Source organism: Mauremys reevesii, linkage group 9 (genome assembly GCF_016161935.1).
Source record: "Mauremys reevesii isolate NIE-2019 linkage group 9, ASM1616193v1, whole genome shotgun sequence".
In the NCBI taxonomy this organism is placed as follows: Eukaryota; Metazoa; Chordata; order Testudines; family Geoemydidae; genus Mauremys; species Mauremys reevesii.
In genome coordinates, this window is record NC_052631.1 from 600,399 (window position 1) to 616,390 (window position 15,992).

The 15,992-nt window shown below is 45.3% G+C and overlaps 1 long non-coding RNA gene across 2 annotated transcripts in view; it reads right to left on the bottom strand.

The window, feature by feature from the left end:
* The window catches only part of LOC120372187, a 48,405-nt gene extending 34,969 nt beyond the window's left edge, over nucleotides 1–13,436 (bottom strand). For both annotated transcript variants that reach the window (XR_005584773.1, XR_005584772.1), the window contains exons 1-2: nucleotides 13,274–13,436; nucleotides 560–743 (exon numbers count right to left, since the gene is read on the bottom strand). This is a non-coding gene — a long non-coding RNA (uncharacterized LOC120372187). The remainder of the gene's footprint in view (nucleotides 1–559; nucleotides 744–13,273) is intronic.
* Between the last annotated feature and the right edge of the window lie 2,556 nt (nucleotides 13,437–15,992).

Below are 15,992 nucleotides of genomic sequence, written 5' to 3' on the forward strand. Positions count from 1 at the left end.
AGAGGGCCTAAGAGGCAGGTCCCTCAAAAATTGCACATAGTATCTTTCAGGGGATTCATCCGTATTGCAACAATAGTAATAATGCTCTGCACTGCAGTACTGGGGCGAGCACTTCATGAGCAGGAATGCCTGGCTTCCCAGCACCCCTGAGACAGCAGTTACTGTCCCATGGAAGTGGTTAGTGGCTGACCCAGGCCATGCAGAGGAGGTGCTGGGAAGAGAATCTATTTAAGGTCTAAAGCTCAAGCCTCATGCATCCAGATTCCCAGAGCCCTGCTCCTCAATGTAAATGTATCAGACACGATGCACAGTGTCTTAGGCGGCTCAGTGTCTCCCTCCAATGACATTGCTCTTGCATCTGGTCACAGCCAGAATATCTTGTGGTGATAGCAGGCCATGTGGCTGTTCTAAGTTTATTCCTGCCGTTGGGGTTTGCCTTTGGAATGGGGCAGGAAGGAGGGTCATTAGAGATAGGCTCATCGGGGAAGAATAGTTAAAAGGGAAATGTGGGAGGAAATTCAATGTGTGGAGAACTGAAAAAGGACCGAGTCTCCCTTACCTGCAGGGATACAGGCTGGGTGAGGAAGAATACAGTTTTCTCCCAAGAATGTCACCTTCTTCCTCGTCTCTCATTTCATCCTTCCCATGTTTCTTTACCTTCTTCTGTTTTTGTGTTGCTGAGAGATCCCTCATGTCTCCTGCAGTTCATTAATCAGCATGATCAATGTGATCTCAGCTAAGCCCTACAATTAATCAGTAAAGTTCTTTAGGAAAAAAGGCTGATACGTTCATTGACAATATTTATTGTACTTGAGTACAAATATTGCAGCATAGTCTGTGTGACTGTCCTAGCAATATCTGGATCTAGGGAAGGTCATTCCTCAGCAAGCGTAGCCTCCCTATTGCACAAAATGTAACTAACTTATTATGTGTCCTCTATAGACTATAGCAGGAGAGAAACAGTAATTACATGGGGTTCCTCTGTGGATAGGAGCTTTTAGAACACAGATTTCAGATGGTTCCAGAGGTGTGGTGTCCAGCTCTGCAAATAGCTTTGTTCTGTGCAGTGCTCTTCTGAGGGGTCTTTCTCTCTGCGGTCTCATTTTGCAGTCTGTTGCTGAAGCTACTCATAGAGGAGATAGATGCAGGCAAGTGCTTTCTTATGAAGACTTCGTTCATGTTCTGTGTTGTTCTCAAACTAAAATAAAGGTTATTCTGACTCAGAGTGCCTGTCCTTTGGGCGTTGAAAAGAAACAATTCCCAGCTAGGCTCCCCCTCTGACTCTGCACTAGCCTTATAGCCAAGGGAACATATGCAGAACAGTGGGAACTAGTGACATCTGAATCTGGAAAACCTCCCTCATGCCCCAAGAAAGGTTTTACTTTTTTCTGTTATTCTCTAAGGCAGATTCTAACATTCTCCCCACAGAACGAGCCAGACTCAAGAACTGAAAGTCTGATATACACACTTAAAAGCCACAATTCAATAATTTCCAAAGAACCAGGAAGACAGAAACTCAGAAAAGTGAAGGTAGGAACATGGAGAGATCAAGACCCAGCAACTAACACACAAGCAATGAAACCTCTGACTTCTAGAGAGTTCCACCCCCACCCCCCCACAGCTCTCTTATCCCCCATCCAGTCTTTGAGATGGTCCATAAGGAGACAGGCAAGTCTCAAAGGTAGCCAGGACACATGCAGCATAGGGCTTTCTTGATGAAAATCAGCACCTTGACAAGCACACAAAACCAAAGCAGTTCAAAGAATCTGAAAAATTAAGTATCATGGGGTAGCCGTGTTAGTCTGTATCCACAAAAACAACAAGGAGTCCAGTGGCACCTTAAAGACTAACAGGGAAAAGGTGCCACCGGACTCCTTGTTGTTTTTTTAAAAATTGAGATGTTCTTTTGCTCTGGACTACTAACATACTTTTTAAACTACAGGGGCTGGCCTTTGCCTTAGAACTCAGCAGGGGAAGGTGTCTTTGAGAAGTCCAAAGGAAGTTAATTAAGAAATTAGCTAGCTAACAAATCTGAGGAATTGTCCCAGATTGAGGTGTCATAGGGGTGGTTTTGGAGCAAACTGATAAATGAAACAGTAAGAAGTCACCATGACCAGGTGGTATTCACCCAAGAATTGGCTCTACATACAAACACTGTCAGTTAACAAAGTCCAGCCTGGCAAGAAGATTGTTGCTACCTACCTACCCCAAACACTTCCAACCAGCTGCCACAGAAAATGCTCAGTTAGTCTGGATCCTCTCCCTGACCATAGCTCTTATTGGTTTGCATTATATGCAAGTGACATAAAAACATAATGAGCTGTGCATGAGTTGGCAGTGCAAATCATAATCCACTATGCAAAGTGCTGAAACAGAAAAATCCAGGCAAATAAGTAAACTCACAGGCAGAAACTTTTGGGAAGGGAGAAAAAATCCCAAAGTTCTTGGGATTTCTGCCCATATGTAATTTATTACCAGTAACCCCAAATGTTCAGAAATCATGATCAAGTTACCCAAAATCATGAGTTTAGTTTCAAAATCAGGAGGTTAAAAAAATCAGGGGAATTATTTGCCTTTGTTTTCAGAGCCACTAAGATCATGGTTTCAAGATTTTCTGTTCAACCATGACGGGTAGAAAGGGCCTTTTTAAAAAAAAAAGAAAGAGAAAGAAAGCTGAGATTCTCACCTAATCACTTGCCTCTGGGAGCTGGGATTTTAAGATACACATCAAATATTGGTTGTTTGGTGCTTGAAGAGGAAGAAGCTCACCTTGCCCAGTCTGTCAGGGTGAAAACTCATGAAGTCAGAATCACCAGCAAGAATAAATCATGACCCGTATCTGAAAATAAGTTTATTGTAAATTCTCTTCCAGCTGGATGGGAGGGGAACCTCTGATCTGGTGTTAGAGCCTTCCTCATTCAAAGGAGTCATCGGCAACTGCTCCATGCATCCTCCAAGCTGCATGGTACTCTTGAAGTCCTCCAAGCCCAGGGTCTTGTAGTTGTGAAGTCAGATCCCCTCTTTCATTACAACAATAAAATGGCCAGAAAGGGGCTCACTTTTACAGGTCTCGTGCTGTGTTATTTCTTCCATCACTGTAAGTTTACTGAATTTTGTACAGGATTTATTCCTGTCCCAGGAGGCCATTTTCTAGCTTGACTGCACCAATAACTGGTAGCTTAGGAATGCCATTTATTATCAGAGATGGGCTTCAGCTGCTAAATTCAAATCTAGAACATGAAACACAGAGTCTATGATTTGTAGCCCATTATAAAAATAGGAAAATACAGCTATGCGCCTGGACTGAGGTTTCAAACTCCCCACAGAGTTCATAGGATGTTTAGATATGGAGGTTTCATTCAGCCCATCTACTTATTAGAAGCTTTATTTCCAGGAGCGTTTACAGTCAGAAGCACTGCTCAGAATTTGAGTTTCCTCAGCGGGGCTGAGCTAAATGAACTGAGTTTTTCCCTTTAAGAAACAAGCTGAGTTCAGCAGAACACTTTTAAATGATACACCTGCCCCTGGAAATTTCCACTACTTGCATCCGACGAAGTGGGTATTCACCCACGAAAGCTCATGCTCCAAAACGTCTGTTAGTCTATAAGGTGCCACAGGACTCTTTGCTACTTTTAAATGTGATTTCTATCAGCAGAATTGGTTCCCAGCCTTAACAATAAGAAAAATATGATTTCTAAGCTCCTTGGGAAAAGGACTGTGCCTTTGACTCTGCTCTGTACAAAGCTGTGCAGACTGACTGTGCTAAATAAGTAAGGATTTGGCTGGGGGAGAAGCAGCTGGGAAGTGGAACAGAGTAGCATCCAGTGGCACTTAGAGGAATGTGAAATAAGAGGATCTCTGTGTGCTATTACACTAATCTGAGTACATTGGGAGTAGCTCCTTACAGTTATTCCATATACATGTCAGGACAAGGAAGAGCAGAATCAGGCCCATTGGACTGGACTGTTGTATGGAGTTAGGCTAGTGTATAGATCTGACTACCATACATTCTTCTCATGGATCATCTCCATTACTTATCCGAGTAGAGCTGACTGTCTTCCTTCAGGGTAGCAGGGCGAGCCGCAGAGGCTCTCTCTGCTTGGCTTGTTAGACTGAAGATACTAGGAAATGAGATTTCAGCGTCAAAGGAAGAGTCTATGTTTGAAGGGAGAACTAAAAGTTAAGTTTGATCCCTTTATTTCAGCAGCTTCTGTAGTGTTCCTGGCACTTCAACAAGTTGCATCCAGTGCTGACTCAGCACAGCATCCCACAGGCATGCACATCCCAGGAGGTGCATTGTCAGGACAGGGTTTGCAGGCTGACTCTGTCTGGTGGATGAACAGAGGACTTTTGTCTCCAGCCAGCACCTTTCAGCAGCACTGAATACCCTTTTAAAAGAATAAAGATTAAAACAACAACAAAAGACTTGTATTTTCCTGCCAGTCGGTGTCGGAGCTGCTCAGCTTCCCTTAGTACAGCAATATTACAGGCTGCTGCACTAGCTGTTCAGGCAATCCACTAGGGGAACCCAAACCAGGCAGGAATTCTCTTTATGGCTTCAGGAAGACAAGCTGCTTTTACATTCCATTAAAAAATTCATAGCGACATGGATTATGCAAGAACCACCTCCAACAACAAAATCAGTTTCCTCTGCAATTAAAAAGCTTGTGTTTAAATTTCCCTTGTAGTTTTAATTGAACCCTGGGAAACTGAATTATTTTCATAGTCATTATAAACTAAAACCATCTTGGTGGCTGATTTTATATTTTTAAATCACTGTTTGAAAAGAGAAAACCGCATTTCTGTGATTTGTCAATGTCTGAGTTCTTACAAGGGTTCTGAGTGTTTGTAGTACTCCCTGGGGACCTATGCAAATATCAGATAAATAGCTTAGGCAGCACAATAATCAACAATAACTCAGGAAGCTGGTCTGACCTCAGGCAGCTTTTTAAAAAAGCAGCTATATAATACTCTAAATCCATAATGCACTTCACAGAACAAGAGCTTGTCACACTAGAAGCTGCCTTTGGAGGAAGGAAATATTAAGAGACTATTTGTCTCTTTAAAATAAATCTCAGCTATAGATTTGATTACAAATGTTTTCTGACAGCTGAGGGCCTAAACTACACTTTAATAGCTCTATTGTGGAGGGAGCTTGGTACAATAGTTAGCCCAAAGGCCGGAGATCCCGGGCACCTAGCTAATCTACCTGTTGAAGGGTTTATATTGCTACCTGCCACCATAGTATCTGAGTGTCTTCCATATATAAACAATTCCACTAGTGAAGTCCTTGGACTTCATGAAGTCTCTGGCAGGTCTTCCTTTCTGGAGTAAAATTCTGCTGGGGGTATTTTTTGTTTGTTTGGCTTTATTTGTTGGCCAGCCAGAACATATTACCCTTGTACTCCACAGTCTGCACTGGTTGCCAATCAACGTTGGGGGAAGGGGGTTGTGTGAAGTACTCTCTCCTCAACGGCTTGTGTCCTGGTTATCTAGGAGATCAATAGGCTGGCTGCCATAGAATCATAGAAGCGTAGGACTGGAAGGGACCTCAAGAGATCATCTAGTGCAATCTCCTGCACAGAGGCAGGATTAAGTATTATCTAGACCATCCCTGACAGGTGTTTGTCCAACTTGCTTTTAAAACCCTCCAATGATGGAAGCAGCAAAGAATCCTGTGGCACCTTATAGACTAACAGACGTTTTGCAGCATGAGCTTTCGTGGGTGAATACCCATTCTTCGGATGCAAGTAGTGGAAATTTCCAGGGACAGGTATATATAAGCAAGCAAGAAGCAAGCTAGAGATAACTGCCAGAACGGGGCCTCATCCTCCCTGATTGATCTAACCTCGTTATCTCTAGCTTGCTTCTTGCTTGCTTATATATACCTGTCCCTGGAAATTTCCACTACTTGCATCCGAAGAAGTGGGTATTCACCCACGAAAGCTCATGCTGCAAAACGTCTGTTAGTCTATAAGGTGCCACAGGATTCTTTGCTGCTTCTACAGAACCAGATTAACATGGCTATCCCTCTGATCCAATGATGGAGATTCCATGACCTCTGAAGGTAATTACTTCCATTGTTTAACTACCCTTACAGGAAGTTTTTCCTAGTGTCTAGCCTAAATCTCCCTTGCTAAAATTTAAGTCCATTACTTCTTGTCCTGTCCTCAGAGGTTAAGGAAAACAATTTATCACCCTGCTCTTTATAACAACTTTTTATGTACTTGAAGATATTATCATGTCCCCCCTCAGTCTTCTCTTCTCCAGACTAAATAAACCCAGTTTTTTTCAATCTTTCCTCATACATTGTGTTTTCTAGACCTTTAATAATTTTTGTTGCTCTTCTCTGGACTTTCTCCAATTTGTCCACATCTTTCCAGAAGCATGCTTTTTATGGCATAGAGGATTGGGCCAAAAGAAATCTGATGAGGTTCAACAAGGACAAGTGCAGAGTCCTGCACTTAGGACAGAAGAATCCCATGCACTGCTATAGACTAGGGACCGAATGGCTAGGCAGCAGTTCTGCAGAAAAGGACCTAGGGGTTATAGTGGATGAGAAGCTGGATATGAGTCGACAGTATGCCCTTGTCGCCAAGAAGGTGAACGGCATTTTGGGCTGTATAAGTAGGGTCATTGCCAGCAGATCGAGGGATGTGATCATTCCCCTCTATTTGGCATTGGTGAGGCCTCATCTGGAGTACTGTGTCCAGTTTTGGGCCCCACACTACAAGAAGGATGTGGAAAAATTGGAAAGAGTCCTGCGGAGGGCAACAAAAATGATTATGGGGCTGGAGCACATGACTTACGAGGAGAGGCTGAGGGAACTGGGATTGTTTAATCTGCAGAGGAGAAGAATGAGGGGGGATTTGATAGCTGCTTTCAACTACCTGAAAGGGGGTTCCAAAGAGGATGAATCTAGACTCTTCTCAGTGGTGGCAGATGACAAAACAAGGAGTAATGGTCTCAAGTTGCAGAGGGGGAGGTTTAGGTTGGACATTAGGAAAAACTTTTTCACTAGGAGGGTGGTGAAGCACTGGAATGGGTTACCTAGGGAGGTGGTGGAATCTCCTTCCTTAGAGGTTTTTAAGGTCAGGCTTGACAAAGCCCTGGCTGGGATGATTTAGTTGGGGTTGGTCCTGCTTTGAGCAGGGGGTTGGACTAGATACCTCCTGAGGTCTCTTCCAACCCTGAGATTCTATGATTCTGTGACCTTGTGTAGCCATTACACTAGCTCAAAGTGAGTGTAAAATTGTGTTTTAACCATAAAAGGTGCAGGGCAACAGAGACTCAAGCCCTATCTCTTCCTGTCTGCTCCACCCCATTGGCATTCATCTGATATGCTTTTACCTAGGGTCCAAAGGATCCAGGCTCATGGTGCTCCCTTTAGTTCATAGGTTCCCAAACTGTAGGTCATGACCCAAATGGAATCATGCCATCAGCAGATGGAGTTTGGGTCCAATGGGCCAGATTTGGCCTGAGAGATGATGCTGTCTGCCCCAGAAAGACCCCACCAGGAAGCTACCGTTGTGTTCTATAAAACAGCAGGCTCTGCACAGCATGCCCTCTCAAGTATAGTGCACATGAGGTCATGCTGTGTGGAGGCCACCATTTTATAGATCAAAATGGTGGCCCTGGTGAAACATTTGTGGTGCAGGTCCAGACACATTTGTCAATGTCCTGGTGCAGTGTTCGTGGCGCAGGTCCAGACATGTTTGTCAGTGTCCTGGTGCAGTGTTTGAGGCTCAGGTCTGGATACTCTGGCTGTGCAAAGGTGGCTGTGTGGGTGCCAGTTTAGCTATTTGCACCATCCCACTGTACAAGTATCCGGCTGAGGGATTTGAATGCACAAGATCCTTGTCTGTGGACAGCAGCCTCATCAACAGAGCAGCCTCTTTGTTCGAACTGGTAGGAGCCTATGCTAGCCTTTTCTGAAATGGGAGTCTGCAGTGGCTTGTATGCTTCTGAAGGCAGGGCCCATATCTTCTTTTATGCCACCCTGTGTACACTGCTGGGACCACCATTTCAGTAAACCTAATTACAGCCCTTCCCAGAGCAGTCATCTCACCTAGAGATGGAGAATGAGAACCTTTCTGAGTACATCATTTACAGAAGATTGTCAACACTCCTTACATTGGCCATGACATAGTTCCTTTGGTCTTACATTTGCACTATGGTCTTTGTTCTTTTTTAAAATTCATGTAGTATAATTTTTTTATCTATAGTCTATATAATAAAACAGAAAATATCATAATGCCACTACATAAATCCATGGTACACCCACACCTTGAATTCTGCTTGCAGTTCTTGTTGCTCCATCTCACAAAAGATATATTAGAATTGGAAAAGGTTCAGAGAAGGGCAAAAGGCTACACAGATAGGCTGATCCAGGTGTGAAGCTGTGCAGCACAGGGCTGCCCAGAGAATTCAGAGGGTCAGAGGGTGGTGGGGGGTCCCCCACTGCCGAATTGCCGCTGAAGACCCTGCACTTTGGTGGTGGGTCCCGGGGCGGAAGGACCCCCCGCTGCGGGTCTTCGGGGCACTTCGGTGGCTGGGGGTCCTTCCGCCCTGGGACCCGCTGCCGAAGACCCGGAGTGGAAGAAGCTCTGGGGACCCGGGACCCGCAAGAGTTTTTGGGGCCCCTGGTGCAAGTGAAGGACCCCGCTCCAGGGGCCCCAAAAAACTCTCGTGGGGGCCCCTGCAGGGCCTGGGGCCTGGGGCAAATTGCCCCACTTGCCCCCCCCCCCCCTCCTCTGGGCAGCCCTAGTGCAGCATGAGACAGTAGTTGGAGGACTGCTGGATGCGGAGTAGTTAGGTATGTGTCCACACGTACCTGAAAACCTAAACTCACTGCAAAGTGGAGATCCTCCTGTTCTGAGGAGGTTACTTCCTGCAACCTCGGGCCCCAAATAATTAGTGTTTAAAAGCTGTTGTGTGGGGATGCAAGCCACCGTAAAGCTAGTCTGCTGTAACATGCCTGTGCAGACAGGCCTTAGTCTGAGGTATTGCTGTAGTGGCAATGGCTGTGGTATTTGGGGATCAGTAGTTCACATGCGCCTTATCTGTGGTGTTATTTGCTCTCACTTCAAAACGTGTATAGTGCCTCCAACCATGATGGGGCCTTGTAACTGACCAATGTTTGATTTGTAAATGGGTGGCTGTGCTGGTGCCAGCTGGGAACCATTGCTCCATGTCATGCTTTGTGACTGGTGCTCCACATTCCCCCTCACGATCTGATGGAGACACCTCAGTGTTGGGCCCTACTGCAATGCTGCTACTACCTTCTATTCTGCTGGGTGCCCTGTTGCTCGGTTCAAGCCTTAGGCTGCTCCACACCCCACACAGTAAGGTCTATAGCCCAAAGAGTCAGTAAGTCAGATGTAGGTAGTCCAAGGGATCTGTCACCCGGGAAGTGCCAGTGACCACTGACCCTGCCGGTGATTAAAACCTGGAGTAGATGAACTCTTGAGGGCCCTCCCAGCCCTACATTTCCGTGATTCTATAGTCCAGGGTTTCTAGTATCAGTGGAAATAGTTTATTATCAGGATTGAACATTGGGGACCAAATTCAGCTCTGGCGTAATCAGCTACACATCCCATTGACATCACTCGGGCTGTACCACAGCTGAATTGAGTTCATCATCTCCAGCACAGAAGATCTGTTAGTTGCTAAATGCGTTTGGATGCTGAGCCACTGACGTTGCAAGCTGAGGTCCTTTGCTACGAAGTGCAGGGTCAGCTCAGGCTGTGCTTACTGCTAAGCAGAGATACCAGCACTTCACAGCCTCCAGCATCTCACTGGGATGTATCCAGCACGCAGCACAGGATGGCCAGACAGGTAGTGTGGGTCAGTTGGTGATACTCTGAGCTATGCAGATAATGTGGTTCTTTATTTCCAGTTCCAAAAGAGCCTTCTAAGACTTTTGCACATAAACTGACAGCTAAGGGGACGTTTCTGCCTCTGTGCATCCTAAGACTCCAACGCCATCAAAATGGGAAAGCATTTTACACCCCAGTAAGTGGTCCAGCTCTGGAATGAATGGTGTAGTAAGCCCCCAGGCATGAAAGAGCTGAAGCACCAGCAGGTCATCTGTAGCTCAGCTCTGACAGAATCCTACTCTCTTTCACCCCAATGACAGGTGAATGTCAAAAGATACATAGCCTGACTTTGATGCTGATAAGCTTCTGAAAGCCGACCCTTACCCAAAGTATTCTAACTTTGTGGGGCTGAAACTTGCAAGGAACTTTCCTGGTAACAAATTCTCCTATGAAATTTCTATTACTTCCTGCTTCTGAGAAGGCTGGACATACCACCAGAATGATCTCTCCTGGGTACCCCAGTATTTCTATGGTGGAGCCCCGAGGAGCAGAGCTGAGCGAAAGTGAAAAATAATGATTAAAAGAAAGAAAAACAAAGTTCATCACATACTTCCCAGTCTCCAGAAAGATTCCATGTGGATGTGAGGTTTTGGCAAAAGTGGGAAGGAGAGGCAGGGACTGGGTCACCTTTACTCACTGGCACATGGTTCTGGGAAGCGAGGTGTTGAGGGATGTGTCCCTTAGTAAACAATGTTCTATGAGATTTACTAGGATATCCCGGTATGTGTAACTTGCAGTTCAGATGTGGGAGCTGTAGAGAGAACCGTTCTTAGCCCACCACATCTGAAAGTAGAATGAATTATTTTGTAAAAATAAGAATGAATTAAAGAAATGTTGTATGTTCCTTTAAGCAGAAATAAGAAATGTTGAAATACAGGTGTCAGGAAAAGAAACATTAAGGCATAAACAATGAGTCCACTTAAGCTAATGGTGAAACATTAACCAGAGATTGGTAAAAGTTAGTAAGGAAATTAACTATCCATGTCTAGCACAGGTAAACTTATCAGATTCTGCTTCCTTTTCTATCTTGTTACGTTCACGCCCTTTTATCTGTATAAGTAAGATAGTTTTTGTCTTGCATGGTGCTCACATTATCTGGCTGTATTAGCAGAGCGCTGTGCTAATAAAACAGAGTGGTCTGACAAACTGTGAGTCCTGAGTCTGACTTTGACACACATAACTCATTCTTCTTCTCCTACCTGGAAATTGCTTCACTTAAGCCTGATTCAGGACAGTGAGTTGTGTCACAGCAATGGGACTGTTGCACTTGTGTCCCTTCTCTAGTCTCTGTGTGCATCCCCTCAGGTGTTGGCCTCATCCCCTCACCTGTCTTGGGGTGGAATTTCATAATTTTCCCAGTGTTAGAATCAGAAATTATCTGGCTATATTCACCCTTTTCTGGTGGGAGCTGGATATATAGGTGTTCAAAGCAACATATTAGCTTGTCTGAGAACCTGAAACAAAGGTCCTCATTTAGATCTTTGCCAATCCCTGGAAGAGGAGGATACAAAAAGAAAACATCTCATCAGCAGGCAGAGCCTATGTGTCACACAACTGAAAAGGAAACTGGGCCCACAGACCTCAGACCAGGCCTCAGAAGGGTTCCAGGGACAACATTCAGCACAGAAGAGCCAGATTCATATCAGAAGAATAACTGGGCATTAGTTTGGGAACTACCATGGCTTGGCGTGACCAAAATGAGCACCGTTGGCAGCAAACAGATTGTGACTGCCTCGGGGAGCAGGCAGCCCAAAGGCCAGGCTTTCAGAGCGTCTCAGAAGAGTTGCAGCACACATACCTTCTGTTCAACTCTGGTTTCAACCACACATTTGCTGAGTGCTACACCACAGCCAAAAGGAAGGTGCAGGTAGGACTGCAGCAGCGTGTGCTTTCCCTTCAGTGAGATGTGTTCCACGTGCCACAGAATGCTACTCTCTCTACTGCTTTCTTTTGCAAACTAATATCTTGATGACAGATGGCTTGAAGGAGAGGCCAGAAAGGGAATTATAGAGTTTCTGGCCTACTTATGGTATGTAACATTTTTAAGTTACTCAGTCTCATGGAATCCTCTTTTCAGATCACCTGGAGGGACTTTGGGCTTTCTGATGAAACATCTAGTAGGTGTTTCAGGACAGGAGCTAGAAAGATAGGAAAGAGCCATGCAGAGGCAGAGAAGGTCACATGGATAAGATGACCAAACACATTTTTTCTCTCTATTTTTAATTATATCATTGTTAGCCATACACTTTGCTTGTCTCAGCTGCTGCCCTATGGCTCACTTCATCCATTTGCTGCACCCAGAGAGGACCAGACAATGGCCACATATTTGGAGCTGGGAGCGGCAGCACCAACAAAGGTTTGTGCAGAGAATGAAAATACCCCTGGCCTTGCAATACATCAATATCCCTTAACGTGAGGGGGGAAAGACTCCACCCACAAGCCTATCAGCTATTTATTGAGGCTGAAATAGCTGTTTTTTAATTAAATGTTCAGTAATCAGCACAAGTACCAAATTCCATTAAATGCTTTGCTAGCACAAAGCCAATGGTTCAACTATCAGGACAGCTTTTGCTTTAAATGCACATTTGCAGCTTCCCGGGGTGCCTGGCAATCCACTAAGCCCCTGCAGCATGTGGTGGTGGTGGTTGGGGGGGAACTTGTTATTGTCGAGCAAAAACAAGAGAGAAGCACATGGAGTTTTCCTGTGAGTGAGCTGAATTGTGGATAGTGTGCAACCAAGGCCCTCTGTACACTGTACCTGTGGGTCACAACCTTTTCCCTCCTGGAAAGCTAGCCAGAAACCGCCCCTTCCTGCATCCTGTGTAGAGGTCACAACCCATTATTTGCATACAGCTGAATATACAATTTGCTGCAAGCCCTCCCCTGGCTTTGGTAGAACTCCAGTGCAGCAGGCAGGAATGTGACTGTAAATGGAGACTAATTCATTCTAATCCACCCATGATCGCTGTGTTTGTATATTTTGACACCAATCATTTATATTCTGGTGTAACCCTTCTGCCAGGTGGAGCCAGCAGCAGCCAGGGTGAGGTTCAATATCTAGGGGTTCCTTTTCATTGATACAGCACAGAACTGGCTTGAGCCCCCACCCAGTAACCTGGGAAATTTACACACCACCCCCGGGTGCCTCTGAGAGGCAATACTTCCCCACTTACAAACACAGAGTCTGAGTGTAGAAAAGAAATTTGTAATAAAAGGAGGGAAGTAACTTGGCATTAATTTGAGAAAACACCACAAACAGGTTTCATAAACATAAACTATGAATAAAAGACCCACTCCCCAGTAGGTTGGGCAGTGTCCTTTTCCCCTCAGGTTCTTATGTCCAGCACCCCAAAAGCCCCTTTCACATGCCCAACCCTTCTCTGAACCCCACTCACAGTTGCTGTCCTTGGTCAGTGCAGACCCAGAGTTCAGAGGTTCATCTGCAGAGTTCACCTCCCCTCCTGGGAGGGGTAAAGAGGTACCTTACTCACTCACCACCCCCTCTGCTGGCTGCCTGCTCACCACTCTCTCCACCAGCTGACTGTCAATCACCTGTCTCTGCTGTAACCTCTGCACATCAGTCTCTTAGTAAAGTTCAGCTCTTTACAGGCTAAGCAAAAACACTGCCCCATCTCAAGTGATTTCAGCTCTTCACAGGCACGGCAGGGACACAGTCATACCACAACCAATTTCAGCTCTGAAGGGGCATTTAGCATAACAAAAAGGCTTCTAATGAAGCCTCATTAGCTTTATTCTTTGAACAGTGGGGAAGAACAGGTTAAACCAGTCTAGGGAAAAACCCTTGAAGATAAAAAAAAAAACAGGAGTACTTGTGGCACCTTAAAGACTAACAAATTTATTTTAGCATGAGCTTTCGTGAGCTACAGCTCACTTCTTCGGATGCATAGAATGGAACACACAGACAGGGGATATTTATACATACAGAGAACATGAAAAGGTGGAAGTATACATACCAACAGGCAGAGTCTAATCAATTGAGATGAGCTATCGTTAGCAGGAGGAAAAAAACTTTTTGAAGTGATAATTAAGATGGCCCATAGAAGGTGTGAGGAGAACTTAACATAGGGAAATAGATTCAGTTAGTGTAATCCTTCAAGTCTGTCACTGAGTGGTTGATTCCTGATGTCAGATTTGTGTCCATTTATTCTTTTGCGTGAGACTGTCCGGTTTGGCCAAAACATATGGCAGAGGCATTGCATGGCACATGATGGCATATATCACGTTGGTAGATGTGCAGGTGTATGAGCCCCTGATGGCGTGTCTGTGATTAGGTCCTATGATGGTGTCACTTGAATGGATATGTGGACAGAGCTGCATCGGGGCTTTGTTGCAAGGGTAGGTTCCTGGGTTAGTGTTTATGTGTGTGGTGTGGTTGCTGGTGTGAGTATTGCTTCAGGTTGGGGAGGCTGTCTATAAGCGAGACTGGCTTGTCCTCCCAAGATCCTGAGAGTGAGGATCATCTCTCTCTTCTGGCTCTGTCAATCTGTTTTTCACTGTCTGAGGGATTGGAGCAATATGGTTGTATCAGCTGGAGGCATGTAAGTAAGTATAGCGGTCAGTGGGGTTTCGGTGTGGTATTTATATGTATGTGACCATTATTAGCACAGCAGTAAGTGAAATGGAAATGGCTTGTGTGGATTGGTCTAGGCTGAGGTTGATGGTGGGATGGAAAACTTGTCCCCACCCTTCTTACTTTCACAGAGCACTGACATTCAAGCCCCTGCTTAACAAGGTTCTTTCAAATGAGGGTGGCCCCCCTCATTTGGGACAGGTTAAGCACAGTCCTGCTTTCCTGTATTCCTACAATAATTACAACATTGGGAACCATATTTCACAGCCTTCTTACAGCTCAAGAACATCTCACCATCAGTAACATCCACCTCTTGGAGAGACCCGCAAACTCCAGCAGAGGAAGAAATCAGAAGGAGAAGGTGGGGCTGGATAGGACATACACTCGCAAAGCAGCCAACCAACATCACCAGACAGGCACTGCGGTGGAAACCCCCAGGCAAGCGGAAAAGAGAGGAGAAATACCTGGCTGGCGACCTTCAGGTTGATAGCAAAAAAATGGGCTATACCTGGAACCAGCTAGAGCGAATGGCCCAGGATAGAAGACTCTGGAGATCTGTGGTTGGCGGCCCATACCCCGGTTGGGGTGACGGGCATGAATGAATGATGATGCAGTCAGTACTACGGTCATTTGTACCCAACACCAGCCAAAGTTGATCCTTTGACACAGCTGTATCTGATGAATATGTAAACAGAGCAGGAGCAAACTGTATTTACTGTTGCATCCGAAGAAGTGGGTATTCACCCACGAAAGCTAATGCTGCAAAACGTCTGTTAGTCTATAAGGTGCCACAGGATTCTTTGCTGTATTTACATAAACACACCCATAGTCAATTCCCCTCCCACCTAGCTGTCAGGGAAGAATTCATTCAGATCCTGCTTACATTAGTAACTCTAACTTTTTAATTGTAAATGTACCACACATGTTTGTGGCACATTGTCAGCCAATGGCAGCATTACAGATGGCAGATGAGGGGCAGTTGGTAGGGGTAGTTTGGACTTTGCACAGGGGAAGCATGGAAAGCATTTTGGGATTGGGGAACAAGCACATTAGCTTGGTGTTTCAGTTAAGATCATCATCTGTGAAATAGCTAACAACATGGATTACTTCCCATCATTGAGATTCAGTGTCACCAGGCAGCTCAGACCTCTTGGGCTTGTTGTTTTAAGCTGTTTACAGACTCTAGCAGGAATTACTGCCTAGGTTACATTTGGTTCCTGTACTGAAAGGACCTTCACTGGTCCATCTCTCCCACTCACATAGCCTGAAGCATGGTCAACACTACCAACTTCTGTCAGTAGAGCTGTATCATGCAGGGGTATGGAAATCCATACCCCTGAGTGATGCAGCTTTACCCACCTAACCCTTGGTGCAGACAGTGCTATGTTGATGGGAGGGCTTCTCTTGTTGATATAGCTACCGCCTCTTGGGGAGATGGATTAACGATGCCAACAGGAGAAGCTCTCCCGTCAGCATAGGCAGCATCTTCACTAAGCGCTACAGTGGCACTGTTGCGGCGCTGT